This window comes from Canis lupus, chromosome 22, assembly GCF_011100685.1.
Source record: "Canis lupus familiaris isolate Mischka breed German Shepherd chromosome 22, alternate assembly UU_Cfam_GSD_1.0, whole genome shotgun sequence".
Taxonomy (NCBI): domain Eukaryota; kingdom Metazoa; phylum Chordata; class Mammalia; order Carnivora; family Canidae; genus Canis; species Canis lupus.
In genome coordinates this window covers 32,467,294-32,490,117 of record NC_049243.1, presented here as the reverse complement: position 1 = coordinate 32,490,117, position 22,824 = coordinate 32,467,294, and the positions used below count along the sequence as shown (strand labels likewise).

The following is a 22,824-nucleotide window of genomic DNA, read 5'->3' as shown; positions in this document are numbered from 1 at the left end:
TGGTCCATTCACAAACATCAAAATTCACATTAGCCAAATAATGTGGATTTAAAGATATCTCAGGGGGGATTTGATTCCATTAAAACTTTGTAAGGTATCACAGTTCAACAGGATGAGCCAAGAGCTGAAATAACAGGACTATGGATTTAATTGCCTCTCTCCCATTAACTCACTGGGACACAAACTCTCTGTGGTCTAATCTTGCTTGACTCTTCAAATACAGATGGAAAATGTTGGCTTCCTTCATATGATACATATGATGACAATAGAAATAGAAACACTGGTCATTTTGTCCAAGAAAAATATAATGCAATATACAGCTCAAGTCAGATGCTAAGTATTCATGAAAAATAGTTGATCTGTAGTTAGGTTTCCAAAAGGTATGCTGAAACAGTTTATCCAAGTTGTATCAAACATATTTTAAAGTGTTCCAATCACTGAACTATCTGCTTTTAGATTTAAATTTCACCACAAAATAAATAGAACTAAAGATTCATTTCCGTAGTCATACTAACCACATTTCAAGTGCTCATCAGTCACATGTGCATAGTGGCTGCTGTATTAGACAGTATAGGTCTAGCCCAAATGTGTAAATCTTACATACATGCTGGCACAGAAATCCATAGGAGTTAAAAACTTCAACTATGCAAACATATAGGAAATATGCTATTCTTTTTAGATTATTTTTTCTCATTTGTTTAGTATTTATCCCTTAAGTATCAAAATTCTTTCTTATTCTATAGGCTTTTTATAATACACTTTACATATTTCCTGACTTACTAAATGAATAACACTGAACATAATCAAAATGCTTCTTGCTGAGCTAAGGTCATAATTATAAATGTCAATCATGGTATTGTGTCTTGATATAGCACTCCCTTCAGGGGGTATTAGACCAAGAGTTGGTCACCTACAGCTGGAGCCAGTGTGGCCCTTTATCTGCTCTGTAAATAAAGCCACATTGGAACATAGTCATGCCCATTCATTTGTGTATAGTGTGTGCTTGCCTTATGCTACAGTGGTAGAAATTGAGTAGTTGTGACAGATATCCTACACCTACAAAGCCTAGAATATTTTCTATTTGGCCTTTACAGAAAAAGTTTGTCAATTTACAGAGTAGGTTATACTCTGTGACCCAAACTGCAGAGTGTTTACATTCTTATGTCTACTTTTTATCCTTCTCCTTACTCCCCTTGTTAGCAAGAAGTGTCTCTTCATTGTTATCAGAGTTCCTACATATAATAACTTACTCATTGACTTAAACCCCTATGGATTTAAAAAAGAGTAACGAAATATGTTAGACATTTTTTATGTTAGACATTTTTTATATTAGAAGCAAATTAACCATTTTAGATTCATTTTTGGGTTTTGCAGCATCTACTTGGCTATGCAGAATTTTATCTTTATTTCCAAGTTTTCAGACATATTGGCCTCTGCTTAGCCTACTTACCTCCCTATCCACTGGCTCCTACTTCAAATAGTAGTATGTTCTCATTGAGCCAAGTACTTCTAGTTTCTACATGTGCCTTGCATATTTACAACTTCCTATATCAACCATGGAATACCTTACTACTGCTTCTTGTCATTGTTAATGCTACTCCACCACTCTTACCTCTGGAAGACCTCTCACCCCCCACCTCCCACCCCTACCCAAGCTCCAGCAACACCAGGGCCATCGGAAGTCACTCTCCTCAGGACTTTCAGAACATATGTGATTATCTCAACTATAATATTTTTCATTCTGTCCTGCATTATCTGTACACATTTCTATTTGTCAAAGAAAGTATGGGCCCCTAGAAGGCAGGACTTACTTGGTGTATTTCCTGACACACAGTAGAGAATCAACAAATACTTATTGAACTGCTTGAGTCATTACAATAAAAGTATATTGTTTTTATCAACAATTGTGATTTATAAACAAATCACAAATTATAGACTTATCATTAGGTATTAAGAACCTTCACTCGAGCAATTTTTTGTTTGTTTTTTTGTTTTTGTTTGTTTGTTTTAGAGAGGGAGGGGGAGAGGGAGAGAGAGAGCATCTTAAGCAGGCTCCATGCCCAGCACAGAGTGGGACGTGGGGCTCCATCTCACAACCTTGAGATCATGACCTGAAATGAAATCAAAAGTCAGATGCTTAACTGACTGAACCACCCATGTGCCCCTCAAGCAATTTTTAAAAGGTATTTTGCACTTAAAAATCTTTCATTCTTTTTAGTATGTAATGTGTATGTCTAAATTTTCTCAACTTGTGAGAATAAAATGTGGGCATATTTAAATGAGATCATATTTCCATTAGTCTGGAAATTGTAATGACTTTGGATCCCAGCTTCCCAATACAGATACTCAAAACATTTCCACATTTTCCATGCCTCACAGTTTCCTCTGAAAACAGTTTTCTTCTTCAGCCTGCGCCTGTAGGTACAGGTTGCTCAATAGCTACCTATCTCCGAACCTTCTTGCCTGCTTCCCTTCCCTCCCCACTTCTCCCATCTTACTTCTATCCCTCCCAGACTCCCAGAACAGGCATAGGGAAACTCAACCCATACTAGGAAAATGAACATTTCTCTGAAGAGAATATAACTTGCAAAGATCCAACACTGTCTCTACTAAAGGCAACTATATATTGCCACCCAGAGCAGTTTAGCTCTTTGTAGATGCTAGTCTCAAATATCTCCATTTCAGAAGAGCACCTATACTTTATGTTTGAAAAACTGAAAATTGAATGATTTTCCTAGAACTCAAGGAATAGTTTGCCCCCCAAACTGTATCAAAGAGTATTAAACATGGCTTTTAAATGATAATTTTCGGGGATCCCTGGGTGGCGCAGCAGTTTGGCGCCTGCCTTTGGCCCAGGGCGTGATCCTGGAGACCCGGGATCGAATCCCACGTCAGGCTCCCGGTGCATGGAGCCTGCTTCTCCCTCTGCCTGTGTCTCTGCCTCTCTCTCTCTCTCTCTCTCTCTGTGACTATCATAAATAAATAAAAAAAAAATAAAAAAAATAAATGATAATTTTCCCAACTACTGTATTTAAGATTTTAAACATCTTTATTTATTTTTTTTATAATTTCTTTTTTTAATTTTTATTTATTTATGATAGTCACACAGAGAGAGAGAGACAGAGAGAGAGAGAGAGGCAGAGTCATAGGCAGAGGGAGAAGCAGGCTCCATGCACCAGGAGCCCGACGTGGGATTTGATCCCGGGTCTCCAGGATCGTGCCCTGGGCCAAAGGCAGGCGCTAAACCTCTGCGCCACCCAGGGATCCCTTTAAACATCTTTAGAGTTCAGTTTTAGCAATGGCATCCGAATTCCACATGGGGCAGAGCAAAACATTGTATAGCATGTATATTCTCAGGGGCCTGTCTTCTGTTGTATCATGAATATTCCCTCCACTATTACCAGGAAACATTAATGGAGGAATATGAACTAATCCTTTGGTGATTTTGTCAAAACTTCACAATGAATTAAGTGTTTAATAAATCCATTTGCTTGTTGGCATGGAGAAGAAATTTCATATACATGGGAAATTAAAACTTCGAGGTACTGGGAAAAGTGCATTACAATAACAAATTGAAATTAAGAAGTTCTACAACTTGAAATTAGGAAGTTGTACAACACGTTCATTTTCAATGACCGGAGCCCTGAGTATCTCCTGTCCGAGAGGCAGGTTCTCAGAGTGGATTTTAGGATTTTCTTCAAATAAGTAGACTTCTCCCTAAATCCCTACATATAGTTGAGGATCAAAGTCAGGGCTCTGAGGAAGCTTATGATCTGAATACCACCATTTTCTGGTAATAAATAATTCCTTATTTAGATCAGAAATATAATGGAACAAAAAGGTTAGAACTGCTGAGCTCTGTAATCAGACACAAAAGAAAACCTCATTCTTCAAATTGTTACTCACCAGTCTTTTAGATGCAGCTTGAAAGATTTTGTTTGCAAAAAGCTGTTGAGAGGTTATAAAGTCATTCCTAGCTACAAAGCTCCTTAGGGTTTTCAAAGTATTTAACCATTCCCTGTAAGTGCCCTTTCCCTGGGAGTGTTCAAAGCTTCCCGAGAAGATTCTTCAATATTTCTTTTTCTACAATCAAACTAGGCTCATTGTTTAGAAGAAATGGATTAGGTGAGTGTCTTTAAACTGCATTTTGAATGGAGTATGAAGTCAAGTGGCCTTAAACAAACACATATAGGCAATTTATAGTGAAAAAAAGGATTAAAAAATGTTAGCTATCACGATGGGGGGGAAATGTCATTGGGTTGGAGGTATATTATGTCAGCTAAAAAGCAAACATGCCTTCTTGGGAGAGCTGGATTTCAAGGGTTTTATTCTGTGTTTTCCACCAATGGCTGAACTCCTAATCATTGGCCAACCCTGCCTTTTTGAAGTGTTTCTCTTTGATTCATGGTAGCTCTTGTGTTCTAACAGCACAAAGTGGAGATTTAAAGCAATATCACTAGTCAGGCCAAAGGATCTACTGCCATCAAATAACTTATTAGTAAATACTTATTGAGCACAAACTATGGTCAAGGCAACTATGTGTTTTGTTGTCTTGTTTTTCTTTCTTTTTTTTTTTTTAATTTTTATTTATTTATGATAGTTACAGAGAGAGAGAGAGGCAGAGACACAGGCAGAGGGAGAAGCAGGCTCCATGCACCGGGAGCCCGATGTGGGATTCGATCCCGGGTCTCCAGGATCACGCCCCGGGCCAAAGGCAAGCGCCAAACCGCTGCGCCACCCAGGGATCCCCTGTCTTGTTTTTCTAAGTCAAAGTCTCATTCTGCACTTTCCGAGGCTTGGGAAAAGAAAGACACGTCCCAGATTTGAATAATTAGAGGCAAATTGGACCACTTTTATCAATTCAGTTTTCACAGGGTTGGATCAGACCAGCAACTGGTGTGTTTATACCTGCAGCTATAGAGAATCACAAGTAATATGACTTCTATGACATAAGATAATTCAGGAAACCCTTCTCCTTGCCTTTGTTGCTCAAATTAGTGCTATCACATACAATTTAAGGTCCTAGGTATTAGAGGTTAAAAGAAAAAAGAAAAAATAATATTGGAAAAAACAGATGTGAAGTGAATATCTATAATTTTAGCAATAGAAGGAGAAAAAAAGAAGCTCTTTTACCTTCCCAAGAAATTTGGACACAGTTTTATAAATACTTACTGAATTATTTTCAACTTTTCCCATCCTTTGGAGCAGATCCTACACCAAGTGAATGAATAATGGATGATACACCTGTGTGATCAAGTACCCACACTCACACACACTTACTTGTTCTCACCACTGGCTGTGGAGATGCAGGGATAAGGGAAGATCGGGGCTAGTTGTAGACATCAAACCAGAAATAATTTGTTCTGTCATTTTGTTCATGGAAATCTGAAGTGTGAAGTCAGAATTGTGTAAAAGTAGTCAGTTACCCAGGGGCAGAACTAAGACAAGACCCAGGGATCCTGACTCCCAGTTGAGTTTTATTTATCTCTGTCTCTTATCATTCAAACCCAGTTCACACCAGAGGTAAAAGTTGAAGGCAAAGAAAAGCAAGAATTTATTTCTAACTTTCTCTACCTTGAGATCAACACCTCCAATGATGAGAAATTTCACCATCAGAAAATCAGCTCTTGTAGTTAAGACAGGATCCTGTTATATGCAAATACTGGTAGAAAGCATCACAGATTATTTGGAGTTAGCTCATCATTGCATAATCAGAATGCCTGGCTCACATTCTGGTACCACTGTTTACTAGATATTCCAGTATTTCAAAACACACACATGCTGATGACTGAGAAAGAGCCAAGAAGACCCAGATTTGCTCTTGTGTGTTTGAAAATTCTCCCACATAAGCAAAATGTATGATGGCAAGACCCTTTGTTGTTGTTGTTGTTGTGGATGAATAAGGAACCACGATTTCATCCCATCTTCCTTTCCTTCCCACTAGTGACTTTGTCATAACTGTATATGTAAAAATTTAATATTCTTGTTGGTGGAGCTATAGTCAATAATCCGTCCATTTTCCCCGTGTCATGTAAGAATGAAAAATAAGCAGAAACACCTGTAAGTGAATTCAATTTTATAAGGAGATGAATTTTACTATGTTGCCCATACCTAAATAATAACAATAATAATAAATTGTCACAAAATCACATGGAGAATATCCACACAGCACAAATTTTACATGTGATGAAATCCCTTCATATATTTCTTCATAAAGCTTTTGCTCACTTTTTTATTCAATACAGTATTAAGACATAGAAGGGCATTTTGAAATATGCTTGAGTTTGTAGCACTGTCTCTCTTTTTCAAAAAAAAAATAAACTCAAAACTGTCAAAACCAAGTTTGTGTGTTATTGCTTAGAAATCTCATAAATGACCTTTCTCATATGAAACTTTCTTGTGGGAAAAGACAGATGTATAGTAGTTAAACTTGAATCCAAAAAGCAACTTTCATAATCTTTCCCTCCTCTTTCCTTATATCTTTACCACATGTGAGGCAGTGCAGGAGCTTTGGGAGCAAGGACTGGTGGGCACTCCATTTCTGGGCCCCCATCGCTTAGACCTCCCGAAGTGGTTAAAAGGATTGTGAAGGATTGGAAACTATAGCAGTGGGAAGTGGGATGAGGAGAAGTTTGACTTCAGATTAATTAGCTCAGAGAAAATAAAGGGCAAAGTATTATGGAGAATCATAGGAGCCAAAAATCAGTTAAAAATGTAATATTGTAAAAGAATATTTATATTAAAATAGATTTTGATGATTAAAAAATAACAATGCATATCCTAAAATTATTTTTAAAGTACAAAGAAGCATAGAGAAGAAAATAAAAATCACTGGCAAGTCCCATTGAGATAAGCACTATTGACATTTTTTGGTATTTTCTTTCCATCTTTTAGCTACATTTTTATATACAAAATATATGTGTGCATCCTTTACTGAAATGAAGCCAGTGTCTGTATACAGTTTTATATCTTGTTTTTTTTCAGTACACCTATCATGAGCATTTTCCCTGTGTCATCAAACATTTTTTGAAAATGATTTTTATTTTCTATATATTATTGTTTTATGGACTTCTATAACTCAACACTTTTCTGCACATATAACTTATCAGTTAAAGGGAATTTTCCATTTAGAGTACCTTGATTCCTCAGTGGCATCCAATTAACAAAATTACTTCACTGAAGGATTGGTTTTCTGTAGCAGGGTTCACAAGGTCCCTATAAATCCACTCAGAAGGGGAGTTGGTGGTAGAGATGCAGGTGGCTCCATCAGCTAGGGATGAAAATAACCAAGCCTCCAGAATGGTGATTCAAACTTTAATTCTCTCTGAATGGATGCATAAGCCTTATCTGTCCCATCTCAAACTTCAGAATCTTTTTAAGATCACTCTGGGTTATTGATCTACCAGTTCTTTTCCTTTTCAAAACATGATGAAATATCCCTTACACCCACACTCTAAGTTTCCTGGTTTACTTTTTTACCTCATTCACACAAGTTCCTCACATACTACCTTAATCTAGATGGTTCCCCAAATCCTGAAATAGTAATGAATTTTTCTAAGAATGAGGATATTGTGACTTTTCTTGTCACCACAAAAAATCGGTTTCCTCTTGATATTCACAGTGTAAACATTTGCTATATTTACATATGATCTAATGTGTCTTCATTTGTGTGCATCTTAATGTACTGCCTTTGTTGCATAAGCAAAGACAGGGCCTACATACCATAAAGTGAGTCAATTTGTGCTAGCATTAAAACACTGGTCTGCACTGCTATGTGTGTATATACTTGTTTGCATACCAAAAGCTCTCTTTTAATTCCTTTCCTCAATTTTTCCCCCTCATATCCTTTACAGTTTTCACAAATTTTTTTGGTCTCAAAAACATTATATGAAGTCTTCTCTGTGTTGGAACTAAGCAGGGGTGAGGTTGGCTGGAGCCAAGGATAGGCATTTAACCTGGAGGTCAAGTTTGGACTAAAATGGAAATGCCTCTCTTGATCCAGTAGACATTTAGGGAACTGAATGCTCCCTTCTGCAGTGAGTATTTGTCTGGTCAGTCTAAGCATATGACCCAATTGCTTTTGACTGATGTTGGTTGAAGTTGTTGATTATATTTATTGAATCCTCTCAATGGACATATTATATACTATGTCTCGTTGTTAGCAAGAAGGGATTGGGAGATAGGTCTAAGACATGGTCATTATCCATAAGGAGTTCACAAAATATAATCATATAGGATTTACCTGGGAGAACAATATGTGTGTCATTTGCTAATGAAAAATATCCCTAATATACAAACAATTCTTGTATATTAAATATACTAATGGGTAGAGACTATGAAAGGCAATCCTTACAAGGTGGCAATGAAGAGATCAACCTTCACTAGGAGTCAGGTAAATGCAAAACAAAAGTGTGAGATGCCATTTTTTTACTCTAATCCTGATCCTAACCCCTTTGTCTTGGTAAATATTAAAAAGGTTGATAATATCCAGTGTTGCTAAGAGTGTAGGGGAAGTAGACATTGAAATATGCAAATAGTAGGAGCATGACTTACTAAATATTTTGGAAAAGTAAACCGGAGCTACCTTTAGTAATTCAATTTTGCAAAATAACCTTTAACTCCACAGTCCTACTCTGGGAATCTACAGAAATAAAAACATAAATGCAAAATGACATGAATAAATTTATTTATTGTAATATTGGTTATCATGCTGGAATAAATGGCAACAAGGGAAATGACTAAATTAATTGTGATACAACCACACGATGGAATTTTACCAGCTATTAGAAAGCATGAGTTGAATCTATAGGTATGGTGTGTAAAAAAGGTTATAGAACAAAGTGCATAATAAATAGAAAAATATCCTCATATATTTTAGTATATACATTTATGGATTTTGTAGGAACACTGCAACAGGTGTCAATGCAATATGATGGAGGAAGAATTGAAGGCATTTGCTATCAATCCTTGCTGGAGAGCAAGAACGACTTCATATTGACTAAACCAATGAGCAATTGCTGAAACTTTTAATGTGCATAAAGCTGTGCTAGGCCCTGAGGGAAATACAGATATGAGATATAATTACCACCTCCAAATAGAATTTAAATCTAGTTAGGATGAGAACAGTTACATATAAAACAACATGAACAGGACAGAAAAGTATATAATGACATGCTAGGTTATATGTGCTAGGTTATAGGCTGCAGGTGCAGTGGAAATTGGAAGAGGTTGGTCCAGAGAAATGGAGGTGGGGCAGAGATAGAGGAGAGCTTAAGGTGAACCGGGTTTTGTCTAGAGTTTACTGCTTGTGTTGTGTTTATTTCTCTTTATTTCTTTGCTTTCTCCATTGTAGACTTTCACTGCTGTGCATTTGATCTGGTTATTTGCCTTTGACTCCATTGTTGATAATACTAGCTTGATAGTTTGGATCCTGAATAAATTAGACCCCAGTTAATTCTTAAGGGTCCCTTTGAAACTTTTCCCTCCAAATAAGCATTAGATGGCCTTTAGTCAACCACCCAAGCTCAGTGGTCTCCATCTTTATGGACATGGGTAAACAGGACAAGCACCATAATATTTAGTCTTCATGGCTCATCTCTGATTGGAAATCCAGGTCAACACCCTATAGGGCTTGTTTAATTCCTGCCTCCTTTGGCTGCTAAAATAAGTGAGAGTGAACCACGCTGGTCAAATTTGACCATTCTCTTTCCAGTTTGTTCTGATTACACAGACCCAGCCTCAATTAAGTAATTTGCTCTGTAATGGGAGGGGGTCATTTTGTGAGTGAATTTGAATGTCTGCATAGATCAGCATTATTGTTAATCACATCTGCACTTACATATATTTATATGCACACTCACAAGTGCAAAGATGCAGTTTCAAACTTAATTAAAAATAGAAAGCAACCTAAAGTGTGCTAGTATTTCCCCTGACTTCAGCATGATCTACCACTTTGACAAAATTTCATAAATCTCCTGCAATAGAAAATTCTACCGCACAGAACCATTTTATGCAGCAATATAGGTACTTAAAATATTCAACAACTTTCATCATGTTTTGCCTCTTGGTACATGGGATTTTTATGTATTTAATAGTTACATATGTTATATATTTTAAACAGTATTTTTTACTAATAGTCCCCCACAGTACATTTTTCTGAAACTCTAACATCTGTGTTTTGTTCTTGTAGCTCATGATAATAATCTTAAATTGAGCACATCCAACCACAGAGGACGGATTAGTTGGTTATTTTTTTAAAGGTGTCTGGATCCAGTGATGTAAGAGTCAAAACTTATCAAGTCTTGGTGACAGAAATGCCTCCCCCCCTCACTTTTTGAAGAGCAATTCCGGATCTGGCATCTGAGCAGCTCCTGCTGTTGCCAGGCCTGTAGCAGGTACACAGAAATTCAGAGGAGAGGAACCGTGGGGAATGTTCATTTGTTATTTATTTATAAACTTGCCGTGCCACATCATGTAAAATTAACACCTTTAATGGGCTCCTGCCTCAGTTGCTTGAAGGACGGGCTTTCACCAGCCAAGGCCACCCACTGGTTTCCAGGCAGTGTTGTTGTGTGTTTGCTTTGGGCTGCTAGCTCTGTAGAATCTACCTGCTGAAGTCATCTTTGTGTTAAGCAGGTCACCAAAGGTCTGTCCCATTAGACAGAACGTTCAGGAAGCGAAGTCTTTGGGGCTTTTGTGGCTGAAGAGACGAGTGATTACTTTGGAGCATAAATTCCTTTCTCTATCTGGTTAATGAAGAGATTTACTCCAACATTCATTTATTATAAATTTGGGGGGGGTATGGCTTCTCCCATGTGCCAGCATCCAGAGGGTCCCTTTCCTATAAGAGTTCATAAATAATCAACGTTTACAATGAAAAGGTTTTGTAAGCATTATCTTTTCCTGTCACAAAAATTCCCTCATGCTTCTAAGGGAAGACCAATATAATTTACAGGCAATGATTCTGGAGCTGAAATGCCTTTATGCATAGAGAATAGATTTGTTTAGGGATTTTGGAGAAATATCTCACTTTTCACCCACCTACCTCACTGCTTCTGCTTCAGTGCCTAAAATTTCAGTCTAATTTTATAGCATTATTCATATACAAATGATATCTGGGAAGGGAAAACACATTAAGTCATTCAACAAACATTGGTCAGCTTACCATGTGCTGAGTATTTCACTTGGTAGATATATAGGCTCCTGAAGAATTCATGATTTAATGGAGGAGATAAACAAGTGATAGACAATTATAAGCCAAATGAAAGTACTATAGTTGAGGTGGGTTCTGAGTACTAGGGAAATGTAAAGGAAAGAGGAATTAACATTGCCTGAAGAAATCAGGAGAGCGTTCATAAAGGAAGTGATATTCGAGCTTAAATAATGGATACATGCTTACCAAAATGAGAAGAAAAAATATTTGCAGGTAGTTTTCTTTTTTTTTTTTTCCAGGTAGTTTTCAAGGAACCAACATGGGCTCAGGTATAATAGCAATTTGTATTGGAAGGCCTTCCAGGTGCCAGTTGCTGTATAAAGTACCAGGCACTGTGTGGCATGCTTTAGATATATCATCTAGCCCAATTCTAACACGGGAAACATAGTATCACTGTTTTTATGTGAAAAAACAGAGGAGGTTAAATAGCTTGCCCAATTTGGGGATTCAAACAGGTCTATATATTCCTAAGCTCATGCCCTTGCTTTGTTCTTGCAGCATTCATGGCTGTCCTTTTGCACAGCTGTAAGGGGACATGGACTGCTGAAGTAGGCTGAGATCCAATACGGCTGTGAGGTGGGAGGGAAAGGGCTCAGGCAAGCCAAGTTGTGGCCAGAGTGTGCTGAGCCGTGAATGCTCTAAGAAGTCTGAACTTCACCATGTATCCCCTAAACAATGGGAAACCAGCCATGGAAGTTTGAATCGTGTGTGTGTGTGTGTGTGTGTGTGTATGTGTGTGTGCGTGTGTGTGCGCGCAGTGACCATGTGCTGGATGAACAGAGGGCAGTGGGTGGCCGTTGTGTGGGATGGGGAGGGGGGGAGGCGATCCTTCCATGAGATATAACATTGGCCTAAGCAGAGGCCTTCCATTAGCAGCAGTATAGAAATGTTAATCCTTAGTATGGAAGGGTATTTAGATTTGGGAGGTACACAGGCCTGTGACATACTAGCTGTGGGACCTCGGGCAAACCATTTGGTCACCCTTCACATAGTCCAAATGCATAGCCTGCATTCAGTTTCTTCATACACAAAAAGAGGTTAATAATATGTTCATCACATTCTTGCGAAGACTGGATAACATAGTCCATGCAATGCATTTGTCCCATGCTTGTCATTGCAAATTCCTAATTATTGATGGCTATTACCCTGTGAACACCCTCTAGAGAGTTACTTTATCAGACTATCTCATGAGATACCTGGGAAGGCGCTGAGTAAATGGGGTTTGGACACTCACTGACGTGTGCAGTGGGGTGGCAGGTGGATGGAGGGTAGAGAAAAACAAGAAAAGTCTAAAGCATTTTCCCAGAGTGAAAGTTGGGTCTGAATTCTGTAGAATGATGCCCAGAGTGGGATGAGAAAGAGGAAACCAAAGGTTGATTGAGGGCAAGTAGTCCTTCCCAAAGTGGCATTTGAGGAGGTCTTGGGACACAGGTGAATCTTTACCTTTTAATAATGCTGTATTTATTTTAACAACAATAATTAAATCCACCTCTTTCACTTCCATTCACTTGTGATGGTATCAAGTGGGTCTATTTAAAGATAAATATTACATAAATAACAGTGCAAGTGGCACATGAATCTAGCAAAAATTGTGAGTATGGTTTAACGTTGGGGGCATGTGGCACTAATGAATGTGGCTTTCTCCAGGGCAGGGACCTATTTGTTTCACCAAACCAAGTGTCCTGCTGGTGCTCTGGGAGCACTTTGATTGAGTTTTAGCATCAAGCCCTGTGTGCTACTGGCATCTTAGAGATCATTTCTTGCTCTCCCTGCCCTGAAACAGAGGCATTTCCACTAACAATGTGAATTCTAAATTCTTAATATGTACTTGCTGAATTTACATTGAATTCATGAAGAAGGTGCATAATGCTCTGAATAGTATTCAGCAGGGAATTATAATAAATGATCAAGAGCACAGGTTTAGAGTCCCTACTCTACCTGTTAATAGCCACTTAATCTTGGATAATTCATGTAACCACTCTGAGACTCAGGTCCTCATCTGTAAAGTAGAGATCTGCAAATAAAAGCACTGAACTCACGAGCCTCTTATGACCATGAGATAATACAAATGATGCAGAGTACTTTGCATAGGGCTTGTCAGAAATATTTAGTAAATATTTATTATTATCATACTAATATCATGCTAGCTATGACCACTGAAAGTTTGTGTCTGCTTTGGGAGAATGTTTATCTATTGCTTAGCACAGGTCCTGCCACACAAACATTTGATGAATAAATGGACAGATGAATAAGTCTTGGAAGAAGAGGTGAGCTGATCTAGGGCAATTTGATGACATTTTGTCCTATAAGCTTTAATAAGCTTTATAGGCAAGATATCTTGTAAATATCAAAATAAGGCAAAAATAAATGGCTATTGTCCTTTTAAAGGGTGGTAGTTTGTTAACATGCACATCAGCCAATATCACCTTTGTTTTTTTCATTTCCAGCGATATCTTGGGTGAAACCAGGACAGAGGTGGGGCTCCTCATAAGTAAAAAGGACGTGGGGCAATACAGGACTTGGCAATTATAACATAGCTCATGCTGTGTTACAATCCCACAGTCTGAGAGGCTGAGTTATTTTACTCATCTAAGAAATGCAATAATTCCCTCTAAATATGCTGCCTTAAGAATAACATTGGACATAAAATTTGAAGTGATTTTTAACTGAGATGGCCTAATATTCTGTTTAGCTTGACTAACCTTTAGACAGGCTCCTTCCTGACTTTTGGCCCTTGATCTCTCTTTTCTTACAGCATGTACTTTAGAAACCTTGCGGTTGTTTATATGTGGAATCTAAAAAAAAAAAAAAAAAAAAAAAGAACAAATGAATAAACAAGCAAACGAAAAGTAGAACCTAAGAATACAGAGAACAAACTGATAGTTGCCAGAGGGGATGGGGGATGGGGTGAGGGGATGATCAAACGAATGAAGAACAGTGGGAGAGAATAGGCTTCCAGTTATGGAATGAATATGTCAGGGGAATAAAAGGTACAGCATATGAAATCCACTGGGTGGTATTGTACTAGTCTTGCATGGTGACAGATGGTAGCCACACTGATGGTGACTATAACATAATGTATAGACTTGTCCAATCACTGTGTTGTACACCTGAAACTAATGTAACATTGTGTGTCAACTATACTCAAATTAAAAAATGTATTACAAAAAATTATAGTTGTAAATTCTTTCTCTACCCCTTTGAGATGTAAATCTTCCACAACCCAGAAAATTCTTAAGGACTGAGATCCATCTCTTTGGAATGTAGTCACTGGAGGAGACACCCCTGTGTCCCAGGCTTTATGGGACAGAGCCTCACTTCACTACTGGCCAGTTAGCAAATGCAGGTAGCCTAACCACATTGACCAAGCTCCCCACTAAAAGCTCTCCAGTACTTTTCCATTAGCCCATCTCAGGGTTAAAAAATCTTCCCATCTTTCATTTCAGTAGAGTTGAGTTCAATCTCTCTTCCCTATTGCAATAGTCTTGAATAAAGTCATCCTCACCATTTATTACAAATGTCTGGTACAATTTTTCTTTTACAGTTATATGAATTAAAAAGGGGGAGGTGAAGACTCACTCTGTGAATTTACTGGCTATCATTGAAGTGGGCATTGTACCTATTAAAATTAGACAGGTCTCATAATGCCCAAAGCTAATGCTGAAGTTCTTGATCAATTATGAATAGGGTGTGGATTGCTTGGCTTTAATGTGCACTGAAGATGGTGGTGACAGGTCTCAGGATGAAGCCCCAGCACCATGCAGGTAGCCAATATAGAATTAATACTCCTTAACTTCCTCAAGTGAAAGCTTGACTGATATTTTCTAAAAGCATTCTACTCTAAGAGAGTTAAATAATTGAGACTCAGAAATTCTGAGGTGGAACTGAAGGCAGGACATTTTGGTATTTTTACCATGTTGGGCTCAGAGAATTCTGGAAATTAGTTAGATAATTGATTTTACCAATTTGTTTTTATCATTTTTTCAGATCCAATTTCTGGCTGAAATAATAAGTTCCTTTTATTGAGTTATAATTAATGTACAATATTAGTTTTAGAAGCACAACATAATGATTTTGTACATGTACAAACTGAGAAATGATCACCTTGTTAAAGTCAGTAAACATCCACCACCTCACATAGTTGTAATGTTTTTCTTATGATTAGAACTTTTAGATCTACTCTTAGCAACTTTCAAATATACAATACAGTATAGTTAACTATAGTCACCATATTATACATTATATCCCCAGGATTTATCTATCTTATAATGGAAATTTGTACCTTTGGCCACCTTCACCTATTTCAGCCACCCCTTACCCCCCATCTCTGGCAACCACCATCTGTTCTCTGATATAACTTAAGTTTCCCTAGAATTTCTGATAATTTCCCTTTGACTTAAGGATATCATGCAGCCTTCTTAAAATGGCTTCATAGTCTTGTCTCTATCTCTCCATTTTTATGTCCTGCTGCTCCCCTTCTCATGCCTTGTGATTCAACCGTTTTGACCTGTTTCAAATTCTCTGGACAGCCCATGTGCTCTTCCCACATGACTGCATTTGCTTTTAGCCCTCTCTCAAAGGCTCTTTCATTGTTCTTCACCTGGCTAACCTAGCTCATCCTCTAGAAAGCCTCCCCTCCTTATAGAACAGGGTTAGGGTCCCCTTCTAGTGCCCTCAAACTATCCTGTTTATATCTCCATGGCATGAGACTTATGAAATATATCATTATTGCCATTTTATTCATCTGTATGCCCTACTGGGGCAAGGACTCTGCCTTGTATATTCTCTGTGTCCCCAGCAGAATTGTCTGACCCAGGAGAAATATAGATAATATTTTCTAAAGTCATTGTCAAGAACTCAGGCTGAGAAAAAAAAAAAAAAAAAGAACTCAGGCTGAGTTTACAAACTGAAGAGAAAGATGGGTCTGCATCTAGTGCTAGCACATAATATACAAAATTAATATCAAATGCTAGCAGCAGTAACAATAAGAGTAACAATCTCCACAGGGCTTTTTTTTTTAAGATTTTATTTATTCATGAGAGACACAGAAAGAGAGGCAGAGACATAGGCAGAGGGAGGGCCCCATGGGGAGCCTGATGCGGGACTCGATCCCAGGACCTGGGATCGCACCGTGAGCCAAAGGCATACATTCAACAGCTGAACCACCCAGGCGTTCCTCCACAGGGCTTCTTGACTTTAGCTAGGCCTTAGGAAGCCTCCTCTTACTCCAATAAATCAGAAAAGTACTAGCTATGAATTTTTCTAGATCCAAGTGAGGGGCGGGGGGGAGGACAGACAGGTTTTTTTATTGACTATAAGGGATTCTGAGAGCACCTAGAAAATGAATTAGAGGACCTAGTTTGGGATCAGTGTGACATGTACATGATAAAGAGACCCGTTTACCAGAACAAAGAGATCTCCCTTCAGCCATTGGTGTTTGATGCACTTACTCTCTGAGCTGATCTGGATTATCACACCCAGACAGGTCATGCCTGCTGGCCCAGGTCCTAGTTCTGCTGCCTGCTGCACACTTTGCTTTGCTCTTCGGTTTCCCTTCCTATCATAACCAGCACCCCCACTCTATAACACTTACCCCTGTCTTCCATTCTTTTCTTCCATTCTTTTCTTCCTTTCCCTGGTGATCTCCAGTCATTATATGGAGGAATAGCTGCTCTGTATAAGGCAGGTTTGCCATCTTTGTAAGAAATAACACCCCAACTTCAGGTGCCGTGGTTAGTTCTCTCTTGTTCTGTTCAGGCAGCTTACTTGCAGTTCTGTGTGTCTGCTTGTAATGCTTCATGGCTCTGGGCAAGGTGAGCAAGGGGGTTCTTTGTGACAGCTCCAAAGTGATGTTTGAACTGGCACTTGCATCAGTTCACCTTGGTATGCACTTCCTCATTTCAGGCCCGCGGTAGTTAGGTGTCTTCAATGTGATGACTGGGTGGTTAAAAGAAAGGTGAATGAGTCAGCACTTTTATGAAATAAGATTTCAGCAGTGAATACTGATTTTTCAAAAGATTTTATTTATTTATTCATGGGAGACACAGAGAGAGAGACAGAAAGAGAGAGAGAGAGAAAGAGGCAGAGAAATAGACAGAGGGAGAAGCAAGCTCCCTGCAGGGAGCCTGATGCAGGACTCAATCCCAGGACCCTGGGATCAGGACCTGAGCCAAAGGCAGACTCTCAACCACTGAGCCACCCAGCTGCCTCAATATTGATTTTTTTTTTTTTTTAAGATTGATGCCCTAAGTTTTATTTTTTTATTTTTTTATTTTTTGATGCCCTAAGTTTTAAATGGTATTTTGGATCAAACTCTATCTGTCCTAGATGAAAATGCCCCTGAGGAATGTTCACCTGTGTAGATCTCTATTAGAGGTAGACAGTCATCCTGGAACTAGAGCTGTTGAGGGTTAGGGACCTTGTTGGGCTGCCAGTGTCCTGTGTCAAGTTCTGATGCTTAAATGGAGAAGAGATGCTGAGTGCTTGGTATGATGTTGCTGTCGTCTACTTCTGCAGCCTTATGGGTCAGTGTTCCCTCCTGCAACTTGCCTCCTTAGCTGCTAAATCCCTCTCAATGTCCTGTCCCCAAGGGTCCCTCCTGTATCCTCCCACAGGACCCTGTGAGTGTCTCCATCTCGGCATAGAGGACACTACATGGTAATTGTATATTTACTGTCCTCTCTTTTCACAGGACTGTGAACTCCCTTGAGAGCAGGGGCTGTATCTCATTTATCTCTGAATCCTCAGAAACTAGCACAATTCCTGTTTCAAGATTGACACTCAGTGAATCCATTTAAAAAAACTAATGAATAGGAAATATTATTTTTAGTTCAACAGTAGATTTGCATGTATTAAGTCTTTGATATTATTTTGAACATATAATGATCAAATATTCACAAATTAAAATACAATTTTATCATAAAATTTTTTTTAAAGCACAAAAGCTTTCAAAAAATAGAGAAAAAAATTCTTATTCCCAGTTTTCTTTTTCTTTTAGCAGTATTTGAAACACTTGCCCAGAAGAATTTCAGAATAGTTTGTCAAATTTGTTTTTTATGAAATTATTTTCCTAACAGTTCCTACTGGGACTGGAAATGCATTAATGTAGAATAGATTTGGGGAGAATTGTAGTGTTTAGTGGCTTTTTTTTTAGTCTTCCATTAAACACATGATTGCTCATGTCAATTATGCAAGCCTTCTTTTTTCTTTTAAGCTGTTTGGGAATTTTCTTCACTGAGATTATTTCAAGGTATATTGTTTTCCATAGTTTTGAGTTCAGATTAAAAATATCATAATGTTGGTTAGGATGTGGAGAAAATGTAACCCTTGTACTTTATTGGTGGAAATGTAAATTGGTGCAGCCACTATGGAAAATAGTATGAAAGTTCCTCAAAAAAATTAAAAGTAGAACTGCCATTTAATCTATCAATTTTACTTCTGGATATTTACTCAAAACAATTGAAATTGGGCCCTTGAAGAGATACCTGCATTCTCATATTCACTGTAGCATTATTCACAGTAGGCAAGATATGGAAACAACATAAACAAACATCCATTGACGGATGAATGGATAAAGAAAATGTAGTATACAGGTGCAATGAGCTGTATTATTCAGCATTAAAAAAGAAGGAAATCCTGCCATATGTGACAACATGGATGAACCTCGAGGACATTATGTTAAGTGAAATAAGCTGATAACAGGACAAATACTGGGTGATTTCACATATATGAGGTATTTAAATAGTCCAACTCATAGAAGCAAAATGCAGAATAGTGGTTGCCAGGGACTGGAGAAGGGGGAAATGGGGAGTTGCTATTCAATGAGTATGCAATTTCATTCATGCAAGATGAACAAATTCTAGAGATCTGCTTTACAACATTGTAGCTATGATGAATAATACTTTTATAAAAAATATTTTATTTATTTGAGAGAGAGTGAGCATGAGCAAGGGTGGGGAGAGGCAGAGAGGGAGGGGCAGAGGAGGAGGGAGAAGGAGACTCCCTGCTGAGCAGGGAGCCCAATGTGGGGCTCCATCCCAGGACCTCAAGATCATGACCTGAGCCGAAGACAGATGCTTAACCACCTCAGCCACCAAGCATCCCTGGTTAATAATACTTTATTGTACACTTAAAAATTTAAGAATATAGATCTCATGCTACTCGTTCTTACCACAACCAACCAACTAACCAACCAAACAAATGAACAAATGAAGAGAAAGCCAAGATGAGGAGAATTACTTGAATGTACTTAGTACTTGTCTTATTTTGAATAACTTCCTAACATACAAATGAGTCTATGGTATAGCAAAATTTTTCTAAGTTCAGTTTTCTTATCTGTAAAAGAAACAAATGAGCAAACAAATAAAAAGGATAGTAAGGCTAAATACTAATGAAACAAAACAAAAACCCATGGCCTCAAATTTCAGCGCGCTGTCCTCAGTAATCCTGTGTTGAAGTACAGTGCTTTTCCATCTCCTCCCCAATCTTCAGTCTACCTGTGGAAGTGTTAGGACTCCAGAGGAGAGTGGGAAAGCTGTGAGAATCCACACCTCATAGGGCTCCTGTTCCTTCTTCGGGACTCTGTTTAGTAGAAGTTGGAGACCAATATTAGTTTGTAAGACTCTTTAACCCTGGTCCTTGCTTGTTGTTGAAAGCAAGAAGGGGTCTGCAATTGGGAGGGTCTTAGGCAAAAAGGGATAACTGATCCCTGCCTCTTACTTACAGGGCTGGGAAACAATAATGGATAAAGACTGAGCAGAAAATTGGTATCCCAACTTTGGTAGTTTACTTGTATGTCCCCCCCACCCAAAGCTTTCTGCAGTATATAGATTGGATTTTTTTTTTTTTTTAAGAATCAATTCACTCTACTAAACAGATTTAATTTCTCCAGCAAGTGTAGGCATTGTTGTTAAACCTCACTTTCTTTAAAGATCATAAGAGGTAACTCAGACATGCTTTTCTGATTAAACTGCTGAGCCTCACCTAGATTGCTAATCTGCAGAAACATGAGGAAATAAATAATTCTAGTTTAAAGTCATTTGAAGTTTGTTGTAGTCTGTTATGCAGCAATAGCTAGCTGATACACACTCCTTATTTTCAAAAACCTTCCACAGTCCATGGAAGATAATATTTAAAAAATAATAGTCATTTAATACATTTTGGTGGGGATAAGAATTTAAATAAATCAATGAATGAATGAATACAAGAAACAGTGTAGTTGTGCTTTTTTTTCTTAGTCAAAATTCAGGTTTAAAAAACTCCACTTTGTTCCCTTTAATGCTGATTTACTCTCCACTGCTCAGTCACTTGGCATACATCTTTCTAAGAGCAGCAATTGCACCAAATTGGTTATTTAGGGCCAGGGCTGTTTACTAGTCATTCCCTATATCATTAATGCTCATATACACAAGGTATTTGAAAAGTGATTCTTTTGGATTTTAAAAGGATATATGAAGTTTTGTTTGGCCTCTGGAAACTGGATGACAGCCCTATTGGTATCAGTGATTTTGAACCATGGCTGAAAATTAAAATAATTTGAAAAGCTTTGAAACCATCAGAGTCCATCCAGCCTTACTTCAGGCCAATTCACAACCTTGGGTGGATAAAACTAGGCAATGCTAATGTGCAGCAAGGGTGAGAACCTCTTTAGTTCAAATGTGCTTAAAGTTTATTACTATTCTGGCATTGCGAAATGGCCTCTTCTGCAACAAGGGGATCCTATTAAGAAATAATTTGGAATCACTAAATATTCTAATTTTCAAAGTTAAAACATTAGTGATAATTGAAGTGCTATATTATGAATGCATGAATTTTGTAAATAAATAGGGCAATTCATATCAAAATTTTGTTGTTTTAATTTTTCCTTTATTTTTTCACCAGAGCTCTAATATATTTATCACAGTTTAAAAAATTTTTTTGACAAACACCGATTTAATGTTTCTATTTTATGTTCAGCTAAGATTTTAAAAATATTTAGTGTTTATGCCTTGGTTTTGATTTTGAGCATTTTGAAATGGCTCATTTAAAGAAGTTTTTGTTCAATAATAGCTCATCTAGAACAAGTCACTCAAGATTACCTCCCATATGAATATTTATACCTTAAGGTCTCAATTTGACAACATTAAGCTCTGTATTCTTATTTCTTAAACAACCAAAACATATTTATAGATTGATTTTAATGCACTTTTTTCCCCCATTTGAATACACTATGATTAAAAGTTCACAGCTTTGGTTACATTATATAATTTGAGAAATAACCAACAATGTCCCTAGTGATTAAATATTCAAGTTTGCAATTATTTTGTAACTTTTGTTCTGCTCTTCGCTCACTCAAAAAATTATCATAAAATTTTGAAAGATGTCCTCAGTGTAGAATATGTCCATAAAATATTAAATATTCAATTTTCCTCTATCATGGCTTGAAAAATTCATAATTACATGATGATCCACATAATAACTCATTCTGAAAAGTCATATATGGCACTCCCTCTGTGACTGAGTTAATAATTTACTGCTGTGTGGGATTTTCACTCTGCACTGTTAGTCTTGGGAACATTTATTAAGCAAATGTTCATTTGCAAAGATCAGGATGTGAATGAAGAGGGTAAGAATTTAATGAGGAGTGACAGACAGGTGAACTGATTCCATATAGAACTTTAGTACAAGAGAAAGCAGAGAGCTTTATCTTTCGTTGCCTCGATAGACACCTGAAATGAAATATAGAAGACAGAAGGCAGGAGAAAAAAAATGATGCTCTCCTGCAGGGGCCAACAGGGGGATAAATCAAGGAAAGCGAGGAATACAATTCAGGCCATTTGAAAAAATGCCATTGAATATGACGCTTTGAGCTTATATAGCAGAGGGGATGCTGACTTTTTATTTTAAAGTCACCAAATGCTGCCAAAGAGAATATTTCATTTCTTCTCTTTTTTCTCTCTGATATTCCAAATTCTCATTGACAATAGCTTGAGTGACCAAAACATTGCAACTGAATGATAAACAAGCAGGATTAAGAAGCTTCTCTAGGACTGGTTACCTTAGGGCCTAGAATTGCTTACAGAGACTTTGGGAAAACTAAAGGCTTCTAATTTTTATGTAATACCTAGAAATAAACCTTAGAAATGAGTAATCCATATTTTCCTAATTGGATCCGTTCTGTAGAGATATAAGCAGCATAACTGAAACAAGCAGTTTGTGTTTGATTTATTGCATAATTGTATTATGGGGTAACTGTGACTTCACCTTTCCGTGTTGTCTTGGGTAGATATTGGAATATTCATAGCAGTGATGGATTACCAGGACAAGTCATCAGATATGATGAAGAAGGAAAACTGCCCAGTTGCCTTATTCTATTAATTTTTGACTGATGTGTGTTGAGGCTTGACAAAAGGAGTATAGAATCCATACACAGGTAACTTCTATGCCATTTTAATTTATTTGTGGAATACGATGAAGATTAAGAAAATACACAAAAGGATAAAACTAAAATAAATTTACAATAAAAAATAAGAGGCCATAATACAAACTAATGATTTAGATTTATTTAAGATTTATCTGTAGTCACCGGTTCTAACATCTTCACACTTCAGTTGCTCATCTGTAATGGTCAGTTA

At 37.6% G+C, this 22,824-nt stretch overlaps 1 long non-coding RNA gene across 1 annotated transcript; it reads right to left on the bottom strand.

The window, feature by feature from the left end:
* Nucleotides 1-8,718: 8,718 nt before the first annotated feature.
* Nucleotides 8,719-17,138, bottom strand: LOC119865140. The gene is made up of 3 exons (XR_005376041.1): nucleotides 16,806-17,138; nucleotides 13,915-14,007; nucleotides 8,719-10,840 (listed from the first exon to the last, which is right to left on the bottom strand). It is a non-coding gene; the product is annotated as an uncharacterized LOC119865140 (long non-coding RNA).
* Nucleotides 17,139-22,824: the final 5,686 nt, after the last annotated feature.